We start from the raw sequence: 25,332 nt of genomic DNA, 5'->3' as shown, positions 1-25,332 counted from the left end.
GTTTTATTTAGATTTATCGTTTAGTTTATTGTTATTTTAGAGTTTAGATTTTTACTATGGAGTCATAGCTTAGAGTTTTAGTTAGAGTTAAAGTTTAGTTTAGTTACAGATAAGAATTTAGAGTTTTAGCTTAGAGTCATAGATTAGAGTTTTACTGAAATTTATAGTTTGATTAAGTTTCAGTTAAGGGTTTTGAGTTTTAGCTGAGTCTTAGCTTAGAGTTTTTGTTAGAGTTCAAGTTTAGTTTAGTTTTGTTTATGAGTTTAGAGTTTTACCTTAGAGTCTTAGCTTAGAGTTTTTGTTAGAGTTTTAGCTTAGTTTAATTTTAGTTAAGAATTTGATGTTTTACCTTTCAGTTTCACTTAGAGTTATAGTTTAGTTTACTTTTAGTTAATAGTTTGGTGTTTTACCTTGTAGTCTTAGCTTAGAGTTTTTTTTAGAGTTCTAGTTTTGTTTAGTTATAGTTAATAGTTTGGGGTTTTAGCTTAGAGTCTTTGCTTAGAGTTTTTGATAGAGTTCTAGTTTATTTTATCTTTAGTTAAGAGTTTAGAGTTTTTAGCTTAGAGTCTTTGCTTAGAGTTTTTGTTGAAGTTCTAGTTTAGTTTAGTTTTAGTTAATAGTTTAGAGTTTTAGCTTAGAGTCTTAGCTTAGAGTTTTAGTTAGAGTTGAAGTTTAGTTTAGCAATAGTTAAGAGTTTAGAGTTTTAGCTTAGAGTCTTTGCTTAGAATTTTAGTTAGAGTTCTAGTTTAGTTTAGATATAGTTAAGCGTCTGGAGTTTTACCTTCGTGACTTAGCTTAGAGTTTTAGTTTAGTTTAGTTTTAGTTAAGAGTTTAGAGTTTTTTAGCTTAGAGTCTTAGCTTAGAGTTTTTGTTATAGTTCTAGTTTAGTTTAGTTTTAGTTAAGAGTTTGGTGTTTTACCTTAGAGGCATAGCTTAGAGTTTTAGTTAGAGTTCTAGTTTAGTTTAGTTTTAGTTAAGATTTTAGAATTTTAGCTTAGAGTCATAGCTTAGAATTATTGTTGGAGTTCTAGTTTGGTTTAGTTTTAGTTAAGAGTTTAGAGTTTTTAGATTATATTTATAGGTTAGAGTTTTTGTTTTAGCTATAGTTTAGTTTATCTTCAGTTAATAGTTTATAGTTTCAGATTAGAGTCTTATCTTAGAGTTTTTGTTTGAGTTTTAGTTTAGTTTAGTTTTATTTAATAGTTTAGATTTTTAGATTATATTATTATATTAGATTTATATTTATAGTTGAAGTTTAGTTTAGTTATATTTAAGAATTTAGAGTTTTTAGCTTAGAGTCGTAGTTTAGAGTTTTTGTTAGAGTTCTAGTTTAGTTTTACTTAAGAGTTTAGAGCTTTATCATGGGGTATTAGATTAGAATTTTTGTTAAAATTCTAGTTTAATTTATTTCTATTTAAGAACTAAGAGTTATTTAGCTTAGAGTCTTGGCTTAGAATTTTTGTTAGAGTTATCGTTTAGTTTACTCTTATTTTATAGTTTGGTGTTTTAAATTATAGTATTATTTTAGAGTTTCTTTTAGATTTTTATTTTAGTTTAGTTTTAGTTTAGAGTTAAGAATTTTAGCTTAGAGTATTAGCTTAGAGTTTTTGTTAGTTCTACTTTAGTTTAGTTTTATTTAAGATTTTAGAGTTTTTAGTTTAGAGTCTTAGTTTGGAGTTTTTGTTGAGGCTCTGGTTTAGTTTAGTTTTAGTTAAGATTTTATAATTTTAGCTTAGAGTCTTAGTTTAGAGTTTTTGTTAGAGTTCTAGTTTAGTTTAGTTTTAGTTAAGAGTTTTGAGTTATACCTTAAAGTATTAGATTAGAGTTTTAGTTAGGTTGAAGTTTCGTTTAGTTTAGTTATAGTTAAGAGTTTATAGTTTTAGCTTAGAGTTTTAGCTTAGAGTTTTAGTTAGAGTTATTGTTTATTTTAGTTTTACTTAAGAGTTATAGCTTAGAGGTTTAGCCTAGAATCTTAGCTTAGAGATTTAGTTAGAGTTGAAGTTTAGTCCAAACTAGCATAACCACAAAATTACACAATATTGCATAGAAATACCAAAACCATAGGTTAGATTAGGTAAGGTTAGAGGTTAAGTTTCTCCACGTTTAAGTTAGGTTAGATTAGGTTAGCTTATCCTGTGCGCTCATGATAAGCTAACCTAATCTAACCTAACTTAAACGTGGAGAAATCCCAACCTCTAACCTAACCTATGGTTTTGGTATTTCTATGCAATATTGTGTAATTTTGTGGTTATGCTAGTTTGGACTAAACTTCAACTCTAACTAAATCTCTAAGCTAAGATTCTAGGCTAAACCTCTAAGCTATAGCTCTTAACAACTAAAATAAACAATAACTCTAATTAAAACTCTAAGCTAAGACTCTAAGCTAAAACTATAAACTCTTAACTATAACTCAAACTAAATGAAACTTCAACCCTAACTAAAACTCTAATCTAAGACTTTAAGGTAAAACTCAAAAAACTCTTAACTAAAACTAAACTAAACTAAAACTCTAACAAAAACTCTAAGCTAAGACTCTAAGCTAAAACTATAAACTAAACTAGAACTCTAACAAAAACTCTAAACTAAGACCCTAAGCTAAATCTCTAAACTATTAACTAAAACTAAACTAAACTAGAGCTTCAACAAAATCTGTAAGCTAAGACTCTAAGCTAAAAACTCTAAACTCTTAACTAAAACTAAAATAAACTAGAACTCTAACAAAAACTCTAAGCTAAGACTCTAACCTAAAACTCTAAACTCTTAAATAAAACTAAACTAAACTAGAACTCAAACAAAAACTCTAAGCTAAGACTCAAAGGTAAAACACCAAACTCTTAACTAAAACTAAACTAAACTAGAACTCTAACAAAAACTCTAATCTAAGGCTCTAAGCTAAATAACTCTAAGCTCTTAACTAAAACTAAACTAAACTAAAACTTCAACAAAAACTCTAAGCTATGATTCTATGATAAAGCTCTAAACTGTTAAGTAAACTAATCTAAAACTCTAACAAAAACTCTAAACTATGACTCTAAGCCAAAAAACTCTAAATTCTTAACTATAACTAAACTAAACTTCAACTCTAACTATAACTCTAAGCTAAGACTCTAAACTCTTAGCTAAAACTAAACTAAACTAAAACTTTAACAAAAACTCTAAGCTAAGACTCTAAGCTAAAACTATAAACTCTTAACTAAAACTAAACTAAACCAAAGCTTCAACAAAAACTCTAAGCTAAGACTCTAAGCTAAAAACTCTAAACTCTTAACTAATACTAAACTAAACTAGAACTCTAACAAAACTCTAAGCTATGACTCTAAGCTAAAATTCTAAACTCTTAACTACAACAAAACTAAACTAGAACTCTAACTAAAACTCTAAGCTATGACTCTAAGGTAAAACACCAAACTCTTAACTAAAACTAAACTAAACTAGAACTCTAACAAAAACTCTAAGCTAAGACTCTAAGCTAAAAAACTATAAAATCTAAAATAAAACTAAACTAAACAATAACTCTAAGCTAAGTCTTGAAGGTACAACTCCAAACGCTTAACTATATCTAAACTAAACTAGAACTCTAACAAAAACTCTATGCTACGACTCTAAGCTAAAACTCTAAACTCTTAACTATTACTAAACTAAACTTCAACTCTAACAAAAACTCTAAGCTAAGACTCTAAGCTAAAACTCTAAACTATTAACTAAAACTAAACTAGAACTTCAACAAAAACTCTGAGCAAAGACTCTAAGCTAAAAACTCCAAACTATTAACTAAAACTAAACTAAAATAGAACTCTAACAAAAACTCTAAGCTAAGACTCTAAGCTAAAACTCTAAACTAATAACTAAAACTAAACTAAACTAGAACTCTAACTAGAACTATAAACTAAGACTTTAAGCTAAAACACCAAACTCTTAACTAAAAGTAAACTAAACTAGAACTCTAACTGAAACTCAAAGGTAAAACATCAAATTTTTAACTAAAATTAAAATAAACTAAAACTCTAACAAAAACTCTAAGCTATGACTCTAAGGTAAAACTCTAAACTCTTAACTAAAACTAAACTAAACTAGAACTCTAACAAAAACTCTAAGCTAAGACTCAGTTAAAAATCGAAACTCTTAACTAAAACTTAACAGAACAATAACTTTAAGTAAAACTCTAAGCTATGACTCTAAGCTAAAAATCTAAATTCTTAACTTTAACTAAACTAAACTTTAACTCTAACTAAAACTCTAAGCTAAGACTCTATGGTAAAACTCTAAAACTCAAAACTATAACTAAATTAAACTAGAACTCTAAATAAAACTAAACTAAGACTCTAAGCTAAAAACTCTAAACTCTTAACTAAAACTAAACCAAACTAGAACTCTAATTGAAACTCCAAGTCTAAGCTGAAACTCTAAACTAAAACTAAACTAAACTAGAGCTTCAACAAAAACTCTAAACTAAGACTCTAATCTAAAAACACTAAACTCTTAACTAAAACTAAACTAAACAAGAACTCTAACAAAAAATTTAAGCTGAGACTCTAAGCTAAAACTCTATACTCTTAAGTAAAACTAAACTAAACTAAAACTCTAAGCTAAGTCTCTAAGGTAAAACTCCAAACTCTTAACTATAACTAAACTAAACTAGGAGTCTAACAAAAACTCTAAGCTAAGACTCTAAGCTAAAACTCTAAACTCTTAACTAAAACTAAACTAAACTAGAACTCTAACAAAAACTCTAAGCTAAGACTCTAAGTTAAAACTATAAACTCTTAAGTAAAACTAAAGTAAACTATAACCATAATTAAAACTCTAATTCAAAGATAAAACTCTAAACTAAACTAGAGATGAAACAAAAAACTCTAAACCAAGATCCTAATCTAAAAACACTAAACTCCTTACTAAAACTGAATTAAACTAGAAATCTAATGATAACTCCCAAACTAAAACTCTAAGCTAAAGCTCTAAACTCTTAACTTAAACTAAACTAAACTAAAACTCTAAGCTAAGTCTCTAAGGTAAAACACCAAACTCTTAACTAAAACTAAACTAAACTAGAACTCTAAGAAAAACTCTAATGTAAGACTCTAAGCTAAAACTCGAAACTCTTAACTAAAACTAAACTAAACTAGAACTCTAACAAAAACTCTAAGCTAAGACTCTAAGTTAAAACTCTAAACTCTTAACTAAAACTAAACTAAACTAGAACTCTAATTAAAACTCCAAGTCTAAGATAAAACTCAAAACTAAACTAGAACTTCGACAAAAAACTCTAAACTAAGACTCTAAGCTAAAAACTCTAAACTCTTAACTAAAACTAAAATAAAATAGAACTCTAATAAAAACTCTAAAACTAAAACTCTAAGCTAAAACTCTAAACTCTTAACTAAAACTAAACTAAACTAAAACTCTAAGCTAAGTCTCTAAGGTAAAACACCAAACTCTTAACTATAACTAAACTAAACTAGAACTCTAAAAAAAACTCTAAGCTAAGACTCTAAGCTAAAACTCTAAACTCTTAACTATTACTAAACTAAACTAGAACTCTAACACAAACTATATGCTAAGACTCTAAGCTAAAAACTCGATACTCTTAACTATAACTAAAATAAACTATAACTCTAACACAAACTATAAGATAAGACTAAGCTAAAACTCTATACTCTTAACTAAAACTAAACTAAACTAGAACTCTAACTAAAACTCTAAGCTATGACTCTATGGTAAACTCTAAACTCTTAACTATAACTTTACAAAACTAGAACTTTAACTAAAACTCTAAGCTATGAATCTAAGGTAAAACTCTAAAATCTTAACTATAACTAAACTAAACTAGAAGTCTAACTAAAACTCTAAGCTAAGACTCTAATGTAAAACTCTAAACTCTTAACTAAAACTAAACTAAACTAGAACTCTAACAAAAACTCTAAGGTAAGACTCTAAGTTAAAACTCGAAACTCTTAACTAAAACTTAACTAAACTACAACTTTAAATAAAACTCTAAGCTATTACTCTAAGCTAAAACTCAAAATTCTTAACTGTAACTAAACTAAACTTCAACTCTAACTAGAACTCTAAGCTAAGACTCTATGTTAAAACTCTAAACTCTTAACTAAAATTAAACTAAACTAGAACTCTAACTAAAACTCTAAGCTAAGAATCTAAGCTAAAAACTCTAAACTCTTAAATAAAAATAAACTAAACTAAAAATCTAAGCTCAGACTCTAAGCTAAGACTCTATGCTAAAGAACTTTAAACTCTTAACTAAAACTAAACTAAACTAAAAGTCTAAGCTAAAACTCTAAACTCTTAACTATTACTAAACTAAACTTCAACTTTAACAAAAACTCTAAGCTAACACTCTAAGCTAAAACTCTAAACTCTTAACTATTACTAAACTAAACTTCAATTTTAACAAAAACTCTAAGCTAAGACTCTAAGCTAAAACTCTAAACTCTTAAGTATTACTAAACTAAACTAGAACTTCGACAAAAACTATGCTAAGACTTTAAGCTAAAAACTCTACAACTCTTAACTAAAACTAAACTAAACTAGAAGTCTAACAAAAACTCTAAGCTAAGACTCTAAGCTAAAATTCCAAACTCTTAACTAAAACTAAACTAAACTAGAACTCTAACAAAAACTCTAAGCTAAGACTCTAAGCTAAAACACCAAACTCTTAACTAAAACTAAACTAAACTAGAACTCTAACAAAAACTATAAGCTAAGACTCTAAGCTAAAACTCTAAACTATTAACTAAAACTAAACTAAACTAACACTTCAACAAAAACTCTTAGATAAGACTCTAAGCTAAAAACTCTAAACTCTTAACTAAAACTAAAATAAACTACAACTCTAACAAAAACTCTAACCTAATACTCTAAGCTAAAAAACTCTAATCCATTAAATAAAACTAAACTAAACTAGAGCTCGTGCTAAAACTCTAAGCTAAGACTCAAGGGTAAAACATACAAACCTTAACTAAAACTAAACTAAGCATAAACTCTGCAATATGACTCTAAGCTAAAACTCGATACTCTTAACTATAAATTAACTAAACTAGAACTCTAAGCTAAGTCTCTAAAGTAAAACTCCAAATCTTAACTATATTTAAATTAAACTATAACTCAAAATTAAAAAAAAACTAGAACTCTTACAAAAACTCTGAGCCAAAATTCTAAACTCTTAACTAAAACTAAATTAGAACTCTAACAAAAACTCTAAGCTAAGAATTTAAGGTAAAAGATTGTAAACTGTTAACTAAAACTAAACTAGACTAGAACTCTAACTGAAACTCAAAGGTAAAACATCAAATTCTTAACTAAAATTAAACTAAGATATAACTCTAACAAAAACTCAATGCTAAGACTCTAAGCTAAAAACTCTAAACTCTTAACTAAAACTAAACTAAACTAGAACTCCAACAAAATTTCTAAGCTAAAAACTCTAAACTCTTATCTAAAACTTAACCAAACTATAACTTTAAGTAAAACTCTAAGCTATGACTCTAAGCTGAAAAACTAAACTCTTAACTAAAACTAAACTAACCTAGAACTCTAACTAAAACTCTAAGCTAAGAATCTATGGTAAACTCTAAACTCTTAAATAAAACTAAACTAAACTAGAACTCTAACTGAAACTCAAAGGTAAAAAATCAAGCTCTTAACTAAAATTAAACTAAACTAGAACTCTAACAAAAAAACTCTAAACTCTTATCTAAAACTAAACTAAACTTCAACTCTAACAAAAACTCTAAGCTAAGCTAAAACTCTAAACTAAAACTAAACTATACTAGAACTCAAACATAAACTCTATGCTAAGACTCTAAGCCAAAAACACTAAACTCTTAACTAAAACTAAAATAAACTAGAACTCTGACAAAAACTCTAAGCTGAGACTCTAAGCTAAAACTCTAAAATCTTAATTAAAACTAAACTAAACTAGAACTCTAAGCTAAGACTCTAAGGTAAAACACCAAACTCTTAACTAAAACTAAACTAAACTAGAACTCTAACTGAAACTCAAAGGTGAAACATCAAACTCTTAACTAAAATTAAACTAAACTAGAACTCTAACAAAAAACTCTAAGCTAAGACTCTAAGCTAAAACTCGAAACTCTTAACTAAAACTTAGCCAAACTAAAACTTTAAGTAAAACTCTAAGCTATGACTCTAAGCTAAAACTCTAATCTCTAAACTAAAACTAAAATAAACAAAAACAATAAGATAAGTACCTAAGGAAATACACAAAACTCTTAACTATAACTAAACTAAAATAGAACTCTAGCAAAAAATCTAAGCTAAGACTCTAAGCTAAAACTCTAAACTCTTAACTATAACTAAACTAAACTATAACTCTAACAAAAACTATAAGCTAAGACTCTAAGCTAAAGCTCTAAACTCTTAACTATAAGTAAACTAAACTAGAACTCTAACAAAAACTCTAAGATATGACTCTAAGCTAAAAAATCGAGACTCTTAACTATAACTAAACTAAACTAGAACTCTAACTAAAACTCTAAGCTAAGACTCTAATGTAAAACTCTAAACTCTTAACTAAAACTAAACTAAACTAGAAATCTAACAAAAACTCTAAGGTAAGACTCTAAGCTAAAACTCGAAACTCTTAACTAAAACTTAACTAAACTAAAACTTTAAGTAAAACTCTAAGCTTTGACTCTAAGCTAAAACTCTAAATTCTTAACTGTAACTAAACTAAACTTCAACTCTAACTAGAACTCTAAGCTAAGACTCTATGGTAAAACTCTAAACTCTTAACTAAAACTAAACTAAACTAGAACTCTAACTAAAACTCTAAGCTAAGATTCTAAGCTAAAAACTCTAAACTCTTAACTAAAACTAAACTAAACTAGAACTCTAACAAAAACTCTAAGCTAAGACTCTAAGCTAAAAAACTCTAAACTCTTAACTAAAACTAGACTAAACTAAAACTCTAAGCTAAAACTCTAAACTCTTAACTATTACTAAACTAAACTTCAACTTTAACAAAAATTCTGAGCTAAGACGATTATCTAAAACTCTAAACTCTTAACTATTACTAAACTAAACTTCAAATTTAACAAAAAATCTAATATAAGAATCTAATATAAAACTATAAACTCTTAACTATAACTAAACTAAACTAGAACTTCGACAAAAACTATGTTAAGACTCTAAGCTAAAAACTCTAAACTCTTAACTAAAACTAAACTAAACTAGAACTCTAACAAAAACTCTAAGCTAAGACTCTAAGCTAAAATTCCAAACTCTTAACTACAACTAAACTAAACTAGAACTCTAACTAAAAGTCTAAGCTATGACTCTAGGTAAAACACCAAACTCAAAACTAAAACTAAACTAAACTATAACTCTAACTAAAACTATAAGCTAAGACTCTAAGCTAAAACTCTAAACTATTAACTAAAACTAAACTAAACTAGCACTTCAACAAAAAATCTTAGCTAAGACTCTAAGCTAAAAACTCTAAACTCTTAACTAAGACTAAACTAAACTAGAACTCTAAAAAAAACTTTAAGCTAAGACTCTAATTTAAAAAACTCTAAACTCTTAACTAAAACTAAAATAAACTAGAAATCTAACTACAACTATAAATTAAGATTATAAGTTAAAACACAAAACTCTTAACTAAAACTAAACTAAACTAGAACTCTAACACAAAATCTAAGCTATGACTATAAGCTAAAAAACTCTAAAGTCTTAACTAAAACTAAACTAAACAATAACTATATGCTAATACTATTAGCTAAAACTCTAAACACTTAACTATGTGTAAACTAAACTAGAACTCTAAACTAAAATAAACTAGAACTCTAACAAAAACTCTAAGCTAAGACTATAAGCTAAAATTCTAAATTCTTAACTAAAACTAAACTAAAACTCTAACTAAAACTCTAAGCTAAGACTCTAAGCTAAAAAAAACTCTAAACTTTTAACTAAAAGTAAACTAAACTAGAACTCTAACTAAAACTCAAAGGTAAAACATCAAATTCTTAACTAAAATTAAACTAAACTTCAACTCTAACAAAAACTCTAAGCTAAGACTCTAATCTAAAACTCTAAACTATTAACTAAAACTAAACTAAACTAGAACTCCAACAAAATTTCTAAGCTAAAAACTCTAAACTCTTATCTAAAACTTAACCAAACTATAACTTTAAGTAAAACTCTAAGCTATGACTATGAACTGAAACAATAAACTAAAACTAAGGTAAAACTAAAATGAACTAGAACTCTAAGCTAAAACTCTAAGGTAAGAATCTATGTTAAACTATAAACTCTTAAATAAAAATAAACTAAACTAGGACTCTAACTTAAACTCAAAGGTAAAAAATCAAGCTCTTAACTAAAATTAAACTAAACTAGAACTCTAACAAAAAAACTCTAAACTCTTAACTAAAACTAAACTAAACTTCAACTCTAACTAAAACTCTAGGCTAAGCTAAAACTCTAAACTAAAACTAAACTATACTAGAACCTCAACATAAACTCTAAGCTAAGACTCTAAGCTAAAAACACTAAACTCTTAACTAAAACTAAAATAAACTAGAACTCTAACAAAAACTCTAAGCTGAGACTCTAAGCTAAAACTCTAAACTCTTAAGTAAAACTAAACTAAACTAGAACTCTAAGCTAAGACTCTAAGGTAAAACACCAAACTCTTAACTAAAACTAAACTAAACTAGAACTCTAACTGAAACTCAAAGGTGAAACATCAAACTCTTAACTAAAATTAAACTAAACTAGAACTCTAACAAAAAACTCTAAGCTAAAACTCTAAGCTAAAACTCGAAACTCTTAACTAAAACTTAGCCAAACTAAAACTTTAAGTAACACTCTAAGCTAAGAATCTAAGGTAAAACTCTTAACACTTAACTGAAAATAAACTAAACTTCAACTATAACTAAAACTCAAAGCTAAGACTCTAAGGTAAAACTCTGAACTCTCAACTAAAACTAAACTAAACTGGAACTCCAACAAAAACTCTAAGCTAAGACTCAAAGCTAAAACTTGAAACTCTTAACTAAAACTTAACCAAACTACAACTATAAGTAAAATTATAAGCTATGACTCTAAGCTAAAACTCTAAATTCTGAACTGTAACTAAACTAAACTAAATTAGAACACTGAATAAAACTCTAAGCTACGACTCTAGGATAAAAACTCTAAACTCTTGACTAAAACTAAAGTAAACTAGAACTATAATAAAAACTCTAAGCTAAGAGTTTAAGCTAAAAAAAAACTCTAAACTCTTAACTAAAACTAAACCAAACTAAAACTCTAAGCTAAGTCTCTAAGGTAAAACTTCAAACTCTTAGCTATAACTAAGTTGTGGGTGAAAAGGTTGGGTACTTCAATTTGTAAAATGGGTTTAGGGCGGTCACTAAGAAAAGAACTTGTTCTGAAATGCGTTTTGAAAAGTATTGCTTGGTGTTGGGCATTCAAAAAGCTGTAAAGTAAAGTTGTGGGTGAAAAGGATGGGAACTTCAACTTTTAAAATGGGTTTAGGATGGACATTATGAAAAGAACTTTTTCTTAAATGCCCTTTTAAAAGACTTGCTTGTTGTTGGAGCATTCAAAAAGCTGTAAAGTAAAGTTGTGTGTGTAAAGGATGGGTACTTCAATTTGTAAAATGGGTTTAGGAGGGACATTAAGAAAAGAACTTGTTCTGAAATGCCTTTTAAAAGTATTGCTTGGTGTTGGAGCATTCAAAAATCAGTATAGTAAAGTTGTGGGTGAAAAGGATGGGTACTTCAAATTGTAAAATGGGTTTATGATGGACATTAAGAAAATAACTTGTTTTGAAAAGATATAATAAAGCAATAAAAAAGTGTTAAAAAATGAAGATTTTGGGGCCTTTTGGGCACCGGGGGGCCTTTGGGAGCTCGGGGGACCTTTGACGACCAGGGACTTCCTTCTGGGTGGGGGTATGGGGATCAAAACCCTTTGGGGTTGGGGTAGGTGGATCAGATTCCTTGGGGGCCGGGGTAGAGGACCTCACAACACTGTTCAAATACAACCTGTGTATTATAACGAACACAGAGTTTCACCCTCAAATCTTTTTCTAAAACATCTTCTAAAATCATCTTTTAAAATGTCTCTAACTGTTTCGTCGAAATAATTCCCTAAAATGTCTAAAACGGTTTCGCCCAAATAATCCCTAAACGTAATTTCAGCGAGTTCCTTTTGTTTTTGGCATCCCTGTGCTTTCAAGTTTGAAATTAATAAGAAACCCTTTCGCGCGCTAATCACTTCATCGCTAAGATCAAAACATTCACCCGGAAACAATTCTCTTGGTAGAACTCCAAAGACATTAATAGACATTCGCTCGGAAACAATTCTCTTTAGAAACAAAAAATTAATTCCCCTTTCGTGAATCAATAATTCCCCTTAGAAACAACAAATTGATTCCCCTTTCGTGTCAAATCAATCAATCATGACATCAACTGTCACGTGTGATCTAAACTTTGCCTCGGAAACAATTCTGGTCGAACTCCAAAGACATTAATTAACTTGACGTCATCTGTCAGACATTATCAAACTTTGCCCGGAAACAATTTGATTAATGACTGACAGCACAGGTGTCTCACTTTGATTAACCACGTGTTCTCCCTAATGACTCTATGCCCATATATGGACTCCCCCCTGGAGTCAATAAGGCATCTCTACTGACCCTCATATCGGCCCGATAATACCTGTCGGGCTCTAATGTCAGGTAACATGAAGATTGATCAAGTGAATAGCTTCGCTTACCATGGTAACATAATTAGTATAGATGGTGGGTGCTGTGAAAACAACAAACGAATTATCTTTTATTAAACACGTCGTATTACAAATAATTATCTACATCTTAGCGGTCTTAAACAGACCCTTTGCTTAACAAAACTGTTCTTGCGAATTGAGGGGAAACTTACCCACAAAATTTTCAGATAAACTTTTAACTGATCTGCTTTAGACTGTAAATTTCAATGCGCTGAAATATAAATTTCTTGTTGCATTGCGTAGTTCAGCTCAGTTTAGCGAAATAATGTTTACAAAAACTACACTTTAGCGAAGCTTTCGTTTCGCTGTAAAGGCCCATTATTATATTTGAAAGAACTAGTAAGATGCGACTGTCTAATTTTCGTAAATTATTTACTTTTTCAGTTGCGAAAAGTCTCGTCAGCGTATTGTGAAAGAAGTGCAACTTCAAAGAAAAGAAGAACCGCGTCTATAAAAGTAAATCGGAGCTGGCAGTTGGATTCTATTTAGAAGAAAAGAAGAGACTCAGCGAGACCCAATTTAATACCAACCCCTTGTGGCGAAATAGGACGAAAGATAGTTGACATAGAAAATATTAGAAATATACTAGAAGCCAATGCCCAAATCATTTTATATCTGGATCATTCAAAATCTATGCCCCTTGTGCACCTTCTTTAAACAGTTCTACATCTCCTAATATTCATTTCTAGTTATATCCTTTGATTCTATTATATTTAAGGGAGGATTGTCAAAGGCTTTAGTGCGAATTTGTGCGTGTTTAGTTTTTTTTTAACATTTAAATGTATTTAGATTATTTGAAGAAATAAAGATGTTAAAAATGTTGGATGAATTGAAGAAAAACTACCAGCCATAATTTAGAAAGATTTTGTTTGATAATTTCAATCATAATGAGGCTTAAAATTTCAATCACTTGGTTCAATGAGAATATAATTCTCCAGTAGATAATTGTGAAGATGATAGAAGTTTTATCTGGGTTAAAAGATGAACTAATTCATTCTCAAAACGAGTTTTTAGATATTTTCATTACGTTTCACACAATTTCATTTTACTGAAATTTGTTCCTAAAAGTTTTAATAGTTTTGAATCTTTTAAATTTGTTTGAAGAGAAAACATTTTAAATATATGTTGTTTTTCCTATTGTCCAAACTATGTACCGGTCTAAAGAAATTATTGATGATGTCGGCCATACTCCTCTTAATTTCTGATCGTTATAAGGGTGACTCGGATATTAATATAAATATCAAATATACTAATAAAATATATTAATTTAATTAAAATATACCTATTTTGTAGTTTATCTCACTCTGCATAAACTTTTTGTCTTCGAATACAAACATACAAACCAGTTTTACACAGACTTATCAGATCAAAATTCTTGAGTGTGTTCTGTATAATACACATGCACCAATGACTGAAACAACAACCAAGTCAAAACAAGGGAAGATTCTATTCAGAAATTTGATTAATCACACACTCTTGTACTAGCGATTACTCGGTCTAAAACGGTCAATTTGATTTGGGTACTTGTGTATTATACGCCACTCACTCCAGTTTGCGCTATGTAAAACTCGAGAACAAACGGGTTTCTTTGTTACTTTCTTCGTTACTTTAGAAAAAAATTTTTGCACATAGTGGGTCTAGATGCAAAATGTGTTAGGTACAACTATCCTGCATATTATGAAGTAAGAATGGTTTATATCTTCAAACTGTCCAAATACTTCCCCTCCCCGTAATTTGCAAAATTATAGCCCAAATTATATATTTCCATTTATTTTGTCTCTTGTCCTTGTCTTGTCTCACTCTAAGCTGAAAGAAACTGATGAAGAAACCGGTTTGTTCTGGAGATTTACAAAGTATGAACTGGAGTGAGTTGCGTAAAATACAAAAGGGCCTTAAATTGTTCTAAAATGGTCCATCTATTTTATTTGAATTTAGCCAAACCTATTTTTTCGTTCATCTGAAAGTAAGGAGTGACATGAAGAGCTGCGTAATTCATTCAAACAACACCTAGAAGTTGGATGTGCACCATAAGACACTACCCGATTTATTGCTGTGTGTACTGGAAGAGAATTAGATGTGGCTCGGTGGAAAACTACATTGTAGCTCTATTTCAAGTTAATATTTAGTACATAGTTGGTATTTTGGCTAGGTTATGTTGCATTTTGTATGTAGGCTCACTGTATTTAACCACCCCCCTCACAATGTGTATATTTATAACGCCAATTATATATATTCTTTGGATTTCCTAAGCTTCCCTGTTTTTTTAACCCTTTTCCTATAAGCTGAGCCGACCTTACTCTTTTATCAATAATGGACAAGCACTAAGAACTTTTGGAAGAGAAGGAATGCTAATTTATTCTCGTTACACTACATTATCAATTATAAAAAGACAAAGTTTTTCTGAAAGAAGTAAAGAGCAAAGTTGGAATTTAAAACGAACAAAACTTATTTCTTTAAGGTCTAGCTAATACATCAATAAAACTAGTACAAATATACCAACTGATGCCATTTTCCTATGCTTGTAGGATTATAGAAATGGAGTGCTTTTGTTAAAACACAAGTTAGTATACAAGTTTTGTTATACTATAACTAAACCATTTGAGGTCACTTTTACAGTATAAAAATAAAGTCTTTCAGTGACATTTAGTGATTAGTTTGTAGACAAATTTAAAGTGAAGCCATCTGGATAATATCAGGAATATAATCTAGCTTTAGAATTTGTATGTATGTAGAAATTTATTGTCCATCATAAATGTAAAATACAACACTGATGGAGTATAAAGAAAGAAAATGGAAAGAAACAAATAAATTCTGACAAATACAAACAGAACCAAAACAAAGAAGAACAGACAAGAAACAAAAAATACAAATAAGGGCAATTATATGTAAGAACAAACATATTATAAACAACGGACAATTTCAGAGGTGTTTTCACCAATAATCTGCCTCTTATATCTCTCATTTCTTTTCTGTACCGCGGACACTGGAGTTGCAACTCCATACCGCCAGGATAGTGAGCTGTTATAAGTCCAGAGAGGCAGCCTTAGCAAATATTTCGCATACTTGTAGAAACACTTCCGTATATCCCTAATATCTGAAGCAGTAAGAAGAGACCAAAATGGTGCAAGGGCAAGTAGATGCGGAACAGCAAATGCATTATAAACGCTAGCTAAGATACGGCGGTTAAATTTAAGCTTTAATGCAACTAGTAAACCATACGCATTCCTAGCTTTTCTGGCAAAAAACTCTTTCAAAAGTTGACGCGTGGCGCGAAGATTTGACACAATCGGTACACCAAGATACGTCAGTGTATCTTGTGCTTTAATAACATGTTCACCTAACTGAACATTTGTCGGACAATCTGGACAGTGATTGAACGCCAGGAACTCAGTCTTACTCTCATTAAATCGAAGACCAATACGTTTATACTCCCTATCGAGAATTCCAAAATTTTCCTCAATTTTAAAGGCTGTTCTACTAATATCAAGGATGTCATCAGCATAGTTAGCTAGCGAAACATCAATACCATTAAATATACATGTGGTTAGAACGTATCTGTTGTGGCACAATGACAGTATTATTAAACAGGGGGGGGGGAGAAGTAACGGCGCCCTGTCTAATACCCTTTTTTACTGGAATTGAAGGAGTGAGTTCCACCGTACCAGTTGAGATGGTAACCTTAACTCTAGCATTTAGCTTTTTATACATATCACGTATCGATTTGATGACAGAAATATTAACTCCACGCTTATAAGCAGTCAATAAGATATGTGGATGTATACCCGTGTCGTAAGCTCTAGATACGTCTAACCCGGAAAAATATAATACATCCTTATTCTCATGAGCATGTAGAAGTAAGTTGGCAATCAAATGGTGAGCATGGTCACGGCCTACTCCTTTCTTGATGCCGAATTGGTTATCTGGTGTATAGCACTTATCAGATATCTCGTCAATAATTAGTAACTCAAAAACTTTGCATAAAACCGGTGACACCGTAATTGGTCTAAAAGAAGAACATTGGTCCTTGGGCTTTCCCCTTTTTAATACCGGGGTTATTACTCCAGTACTGAACAGATCAGAAACTATACCACAACAGAATATCATCTGAAAGAGTAAGGTCAGATGCTCAATCAGGAGAGGGGACTCACATCTTAGATGCTGTGCACAGAGGCCATCAACACCACGAGAAGTTTTCTTTTGTAGCTTAGAAATTCATTCAGTAACCGCAGATCGAGTAACAATAAAACTGATCTCATCAGTTGATTGGCCTAAGCAACCATCAAGCTCCCTTTCATATTGATTTGACAATGATTTATCAGGCTCGGAAAATTCTCTTTTGAAGTAACCATGCCACTGGTCATTGGTTATTTTGAAAACATAATAGGCTTTTGAATTATCTCTTTTGAGCAGTTTCCATACGAAATTAGGTTCACTTGTGGCTTTACTTGATAGTTTAGTTACTGGTTTAGCCTGTTGTTGCCTAAGTACTTTCATAAAATTTTGCTTTGTTTTCAGACGAATTTCATTTACCAAACCTTTCCGTGACATTCCACACTCCTTCTAGACATGAAACCAGAATTTCGATTTATCACAAGAATCAACGAGGTCAGGGATACATGACCAACCATGCTTCTCAGTTCCAAGACGTACTCTTCTTATGGGTAAACTAGCATGCTCGGCAGAGCGTACAGCGTGAACGATCTCTGCACAGTAAATATTCAGCAATATTTGCTTCTCTGCAAAGGTTAATAATTTTTTTTGGGAAAGTAGATGAAACGGTACTTTGATCTTTTTCACAATAGAATCACTAACAGCCCGGAACATAAACATATCTGCACGAGCCCAGTCAGTGGTTTCATGCCCTTTACTATCTTTGTCTGGACTTGGACCACTCGGTGCAATAAGTTGAACAGGGAATATATTACTGAAATGCATATGGTCTGAGATTTGGAAAGTCGAGATAAGTGAGGATCCTGAGTCTGGTTTTATATTCGGGGAATACATGAAAAAGTTCAGAGAAGAGGTACTGCCAGAGTTATGAATTTATGTAATACATTAGGGATTCTCGACCGCCAAGAGCTGAGGGCACATACTATTCAGAATATTTGCACGACTGCTACTGTCGTCAAAAAGGTTACAGCTCATATCACCAGCAAGGATTACTGTTAGGTTTTGCACTTCTTAATCAGACACGAGGGAACTGACTAGGTGGCCTGCTTGATCAAATTGTCTGTCTGATGTAGCATTACGGTAATCGGTGGGTAAATACACTGAGACCTCCACATAATTCTGAATTTTTACTGCCGTAAAATAGTCACTGTTGCGAAAGTGTTCGGGCATGAGGACACTTCTAGCAAGAATAACAGGAATTTTTACAAGATTCGGCGGAAAAAACCTTCAATTGGCAACCTCCAATCAGCAACAATGAGTTAAAATAATTGTTCCCAGGGAAAATCAGAGAGGTCAAAATAACCAAGCAAAAGATAAGCCGATTATAAATAAAACTTCAAATAAGAGTCCACTGGGAAATCACTCACAATGTAAAATAAGGTTTTATCTTAAAAAGAGTTCTTCATACCACACGCTCTATCATAACTTGAAATTCTCTATTGTATAGAGAGAATAATCGGATTTCCTGTTCATATTATGGTTTATTTGTTCTTCATTTCGAGTAATACTAACGCGTGTCTGTACGCCCACCTTTGACTCCTAAATCAAAATTCTTTCTTTTTGATTGGCCTTTGTGTTTTCAATATAGCGCTAGTTTCCTGTAATGCTTTGTTAGTTTTCTAAATCCATCGTATGTTGAACTAGCTTTACAACCCTTATTAACCTTTGTAATGGAAAATACGTAGTCAATTAAAAAAATCTTCTTATTTTTTTTAATGCTCCTGTGCTATCAGAAATATGAACCATATTTATTTAGAATTAACTGAGTATTCCTGCAAAACGTCTAATTTACAACAAAAAATTTATTATTCTTAATTTTAAAAAATACCACATTTTTAGGTACTGTGAACAGGAATGTAGTATAGAACTAGTTGAGGTTTCCAATATTGGAACTGACATTGGCTTGGGTTTAACGTTTTAAATAGTTTTAATGCCATGCAGAACAGGCAAGAAAACATGGACTCTTCTATATTGAAAATGAACTGCGCACTAAAAAAAAATTCTAAGATTTTATCACGTATCGAGTTCCTTGGCCTTCTAGAAGTAACTATATTTCAACAGACGATTTTCAAGGTTTTCAAAACATACGCAAAATTTCCGTATTTCGTTGCAGCTTGGTGCTGCAGCCAGTTTTAGTTCTTGTAAAGACTCCACAAAAAGTAGTGATTCAAAAAGACTTCACACCTAACACTCTCCTTTTCTTTCTTTTCTATAAAGCGACTCGAACTTCGATCTTGCTTTTCCAGAAGAGAGGACACTCATTGTAGTGTAGTAACTAAATGTAATACTTGTCAAATATCCCATAAACAGTCAAGATCTGATTGATGTAAGTAAAACCGGTTTGTCTGTCTGTAATTCGATTATAATTAGCTTAGTCTTAGTGAGAAAAACTGCGATGGAGGTATATCTTGATTAAATATCGAATTTAATGAGGTGTTTACGCATTTTAAAAAATGTGTTCTTGGTGGCCTGCTTTCCGTGATCTTGTTTTGTCGTTTTCATAATTTTGTTACTAAAGTATTATAGTTTCATCATATTTTGGTGTATTTCATTAGGATTAAACCTAACTTCCCTTATTGTTTGTTTTTGGGATACTTAACGAGTACCCTTAATGTTTTCTGTACTTAATCAGTTTTATCATCCTTTACCTTCGAACAAATTTGTTGGCCGTTTTAGAACCGACGCGTTCCTCATAATACAACAATCAACTTCTTAATTAGTTAAGTTTTTGGTTAAAAATGAATTTATTTGCAGATAGCCTATCTTGATTAATGCCTTTTGTGAGGATATGGTTCTGGTTTTGTTACCTGCCCTTGGGAAACTAGACGGTTGCGGGTAGACGCATCAATAATCACTTCTTTTCTGTTGTTTGTTGACTGTCCGTTTTCGTTTGAGAAGTAAGTTTTAAAACTATGATAAGTAATGCAAGGTAATGTACATTATAAAATGTATAATGGAAAATGTACACTGATTTTTGATTCTAGATGGACTAATCATAAGCTTTGACTTTAAGAACTCTTAAAGTCATATTTCTTTCGGGGTACCATTTAGGTGAGGGGGGTTTTGCCCCCTCACTTCGCTCTTTACGCTAAACGTTTTTTTATATATTGTTTTAAAGAGTTAAGTTGAGACAAAAGGTCAAACTTTAGCGTAAAGAGTGAGGCGCTGAAGAGGGGACAGCCCCTTTCATATACGGAATCATTTCTGTTCGTTTCCAGTTTTAATGTCACTCCTTACTTTCAGTTAAAAACACTTTTCTTTTATATTTAATTAAAGTAAAGTGGAATAATGTCGCTCCTTAATTTCAGTTAGATAAACTTTTTTTATATATTTAATTAAAGTAAAGAGAGAAGTTGAAACTTTTACCGAACTGAAATTTCTGCTTCCAAGTTCATGCTTCATATTTTTGAAAAGCTGTTTCAAATAAACTGGCTCTTGATCTTTTCCCATGTTTCTAGAATTATGATAAAGTAGTGCTTGACTGAAAACACAAAACAAGATTAAGAGCAGAACAGTTTTTTACTAGCCCGCAGAAAATAAAGGACAAACTTGTATAGTTCTCCACTGTCTAAACAGTGTAAAAAATTGATGTCTCAATGCTCGAATAAACTTTTGTTTTCAGTAAAGTGCTTGTTTTTTACCATAATAACTAAAATTTGATCTTCTAACACGTCTTTTTGTGAGTCCTCCTTTTAAAAGCAACTTGCGATAGTGTCGAAGAATAAATCACCAATGCCTTCTGGTATTTGACGTTTCTTCAGTTCTTTTAGTGTAAATATAGAACAATATTAGCATAGTAATAAGCACTGGATCTCTATTTCTGAAACTAACAAATTTGCCAAGTTAAAGAAAGAGAATAGCGCCAAAATTAGTCAAACGCTAGATGGAGCCAGCGATATTATATTGACACTAGGACCAATCTCCAGTCCCAGTTTCTACGGTTTCAAGAAATTTTCATTTGACCACTAATTAGGCTACTATTCATCTGTATGTCCCGGATATTCCTCTCAATATTATCTTTATAAAAGACTGTTTATAAAATACTATCTGGACTCTATATTTTTAAAGCAACTGGATCACCTGGGGTTAATTTTGCCTTTTCTAATTTTTGTTTTTTTCTTACTACTTTAATTTTGAACGATTCCTCGATTATATGTTTTTTAAGTTTTGTTTCGAGTCTTTTATGAAGTAGGGAAACACTTAGCGAAACAAAAAACAAAGCCTAATTTTTTTTTTGTGGCGAAGGAATGTTGGGATTGAAAGCTCATGTCTCCTGCTTTTCTTCTCGGAATCGTGTTTCATCTGTCTAAGAAAAATAAAAATACTGATTCGCTTTTCCCTATGTGACAGTACGGCAAACACGGTGTTTTGACGCAAGCACGGTAGTAAAATTGGACAGTTTACTTCGCATAAATTATGTGCTTTTTCAGGCACGGAAGTCTCACCGTAATAAGAAAGAGGCGCAACTTCAAAAAAAGGAAGAACGGTGTCTATAGAAATAAGTTGGAAATCGGAAATGGCAGCAGGATGCTATCTAGGAGAGAAGAAGAGATTAAGCGACACCCAATGTAATACCAATGGCTAATAGCAAAGTAGGATAAAAGGTAGCAGTCATAGATCGGGAAAACGAATTTGTATTATTTCTTGAAGTACGGTTGAGGAATATTGAGTATCTAAGATATATATAGAGGGAGGAACTTTTTTGGAAACTTGATTGAAGGCTGAAACTGAATTAAATGTGGTTGACTGGCAAATATCTATTTTTATTTTACAATATTACGTGCATTACAGTGGCGAATCCAGGGGGTTGGGGGCTAGGGAGCTGCTCGCCCCCTAGCGTAGCCTAAAGTAGTGTAATTTACTTAATTAAATCTAGTTTGCGTTAATTAAACTTGCTCGTACGCAAATTTATCGGATCAATCTATATTGCCCCCCCCCCCCTCCCCCCCTAAAGAAAATCCTGGATACACCTCTTATGCATTATTTAGTATCGTTCTGTGCTATTTTTCTTCTAAAGAGTTTTCTCTTTTGGATTATTACTAGGGACCAGGGAGAGGCTACCAATTGTGGTGTGACGGGTTTATGCACAACAATTTTGGTGTGTATAAAAAACATATTATTTTTTTGACTGAGTGAACGAGGGCAAATTTGGACGAACTATCCTTGAGTTAAGTCCTAATTATCGGTAAAGGGTGAATTCGCCGTTTATCTTACGCTATTGGATTTTAAGATTCCACTCTCTAACGGATAGAAATCTCAAAAGCCGTCCATTCAAACTAAAATATGAAACAACTAGTATAATAGTTCATTTGAATTCGCTCTTTGTCTTTCAGTCAGGAAAATTATATTTGTGGTAAAAGAAATTTCGTTTTGAACTATAATATGAACTATGTGAACTATAATAGAACTATATGAGCTATATAGAACTATATGAACTATATGAACTCATATGAACTGTAAATGTTCATATGAAATTCGAAAACTCTCCCAACTTCTTAAGCCCCATAAAACGTATCACTTAATATAATCAGATATTAAATTAAAAAAAATAAGTTTTTCAACTGAAAGTAAGGGGCAACCTTAAAATTTAAAACGAACAGAAATTATTACGTATATAAAGTGGGCTGCCCCCTCCTCAACGCCTCGCTCTTTATGCTAAAGTTTGCATTTTGTCCCGATTATTTAATAATGACTCCTGTAACACAAGGGCCGTTTAATTAGAACAATAAGACGTTTTTTTTCAATAGTAATAAAATACTTTAGCGTAAAGAGCGAGGTGTTGAGGAGGGGGAAACCGCCTTTATATACGTAATGATTTCTGTTCGTTTTAAGTTTTAATGTTGCTCACTACTTTTAGTTGAAAAAAAACTTGTTTTTTTAAATTTTAATTTTCAGTAGGAAAAGATCAATATTGAATTCAGTGACAAGTTTTTGAACTAACACATTGTAATTAACAAATTCAAATGTGTTTTAATAGAAATTAATTGTGTCTTAAATGGAAATTAAATTAAGCCAGGAAATAGACTATTCAGGAATTTTACCAGTAAAGTTGACAAAATAAGCAATATAATTGGAGGTAGATGTGGAACTGAGGTTCTCGAATTGGCCCTGGTCTGTAAGAAGAGGAAGGATTTTTCCTTCTGCAAAGAATTCAGTAGAGAATTCTTCGTATAATTTAGAGAATAAGCAAGATCGGACGAACGCCTTCAAAACCAGTATTCTTATAAGGAGAAATGGGATATCAAAAGGACAGACGCTTGCTTTTCTTAGCTTCCCAATTCTTCATTCAAATTCAAATGGAAAAATCACAGGAAGAAAGGGGAAATTGTGTCAGCCGGCACATGATTTGATAATGTGAGATGAATTCTTTAAATATGGTGGCTCTGAGGTTAGAAATAACTTACTGAAAATTATGAATATTATTTTTTTAAAAAGGGGAAGTACCTTTTTGAAAAAGGGGAAACAACTGCAGACATCGTTGAAGCTCGCTGAATTCCGTTCAAACACTTCATACGGAATATTTGTATATTTGCTACTTAAATTGGCTACACTGACGGTTAAGTATGTTATAAACACATCTCAAATGAATAAAAAATTATCATTTTCTAACAAACTGAGTTTCCTGGTGAACTAACCTTATTTGCCTCTTCCAACGATGCTTTCATAAATGCAGATCAAGATATTGTTTCTCGGTTGTTGGCAAATTCTGAAAAGCTAAGAGAAGTAAAAAAAAAAAAAATCTTAGTATAGTAGCTAGGCTGTAACCATAGATAATTTTAGTCCGGTTGAGCAGATTTAGAAAGGTATATATAATAAATCAACAAACTAACGTCAGAAATTGTTATGCCACTGCTGACTAAAATTAAATAAAATTATAAAGGGGTAGAATGTCCACTAAAATCACACAGGACATGTAGTAAATAAACTGCAGATATTTCTAAAGCAAATGGGCAAGCAAGTCTTAATGACGGGACTTCATTGAGTGACGGGAAGGGTAATATGTACCTTGAGTAATATGTGATATATTTAAAATAAGAAAAAATTGTTTCTTTCTAAGGATACTTCCGATATAAATGCCTCGCAGAATCTCACACGTGTTGTTTTACATATATAAAGTGTGGAAAAGCTACCGGTCGAATCACGGCGCTAATCAAGGAAGACGGTTTAGAGTTTCCCGAAAATACTTGGTAATACAAAATCACGAGATACAAAGTTTCTCAGGAATTTTCAAGTTATCATGGGAATATGAATGTCTAATCATCAAAATATTAAAAATAAATTATTGGACGGTCAGTTAGCATAATGATTTCAGTTAGTAAACATAATGACAAAGTAGCGGGCCCTCCACAAGAGTTGGGCAAATCTTGAAATAGCTCTCACGGCACAGAATCAGGACTTATGATATAGTGATGAAAAGTGTTTTTCGCATCATTATTATGAGCATTTTTATGAGAGACATTATGTTCTCACCATTTCTGAGATACTCTCTGAAGTTATCATTCTGATTGTATTACTTGTATATGTTGCTAAATACATGAAAGCGTAAGTCTCAATAAACTTATTACTTTTCTATTTGTGTTGTTTTATTTATATGCCTGTATCTCACCGCAAAGTAGATAACTAGATCAAACATCTCCATTGGAAACGTTCCCAAGGAATCGTGGGCATTCCTGGATTGATGGTTGGAGAACTTCTAACCTACTATAGTTACGTATTTTATTTTCTCTCATAGGGAGTGACGGGGTCATTTTTCTACCCCTCAGTCATACTCATCCCCTTCCCCCTTTTCAAATGGTGCAGCCCTTAGCTGCACAAGTCTATATCAACTGAGTGGCTTAAGGTAAAACCTAAGACAAATGAAACTCCGAAAGGAAAGAAACTAACAAAATGAAAATTAAATCTAAAAGGGTCAAAAAACGAGGATTTTATCAGTCAGTGGCGAACCATGAATAAGACAAAATATAAGCAAATATTTCGACAAGGACCTCCGCCAAGTCGTCCTCAGTGCTAAACAAAAAATAAGAAGACAGAAAAAATCTAACCCTTCGAAGTTTACTCTACAAAGACAGAACAGACACTGAATAAAAACCAGGCAGGAATCAATGAAAAAGAATTTAACAAGATGATTGGGCAAGAATCTTGTGCTTTGCAATAGTTTTAGCTGGTCTACATTTTCATTTTTCATTACATATGCAAATAGGTTCTTTTAAGTTATACCGGGTGAAAATATTGATTGAGTCCTTCAAAATTAAACTGTCGTAAATTGGGCTTAATGAAATATCTCCGGTATCTATTTATTGCTAAATTTTGGTTCATATATTTTTTTATCTCAATTACCTCTTTAAAAGTTTGTGGTACCCCGTTTACAGTTGATATTAAGGTTACCTCGTC

The sequence above is a fragment of the Artemia sp. Qi Xiang Cuo genome, chromosome 21, assembly GCF_049724085.1.
Source record: "Artemia sp. Qi Xiang Cuo chromosome 21, ASM4972408v1, whole genome shotgun sequence".
In the NCBI taxonomy this organism is placed as follows: domain Eukaryota; kingdom Metazoa; phylum Arthropoda; class Branchiopoda; order Anostraca; family Artemiidae; genus Artemia; species Artemia sp. Qi Xiang Cuo.
The sequence above is the reverse complement of the archived record's forward strand: the minus strand, read 5'-3'. Positions refer to the sequence as shown.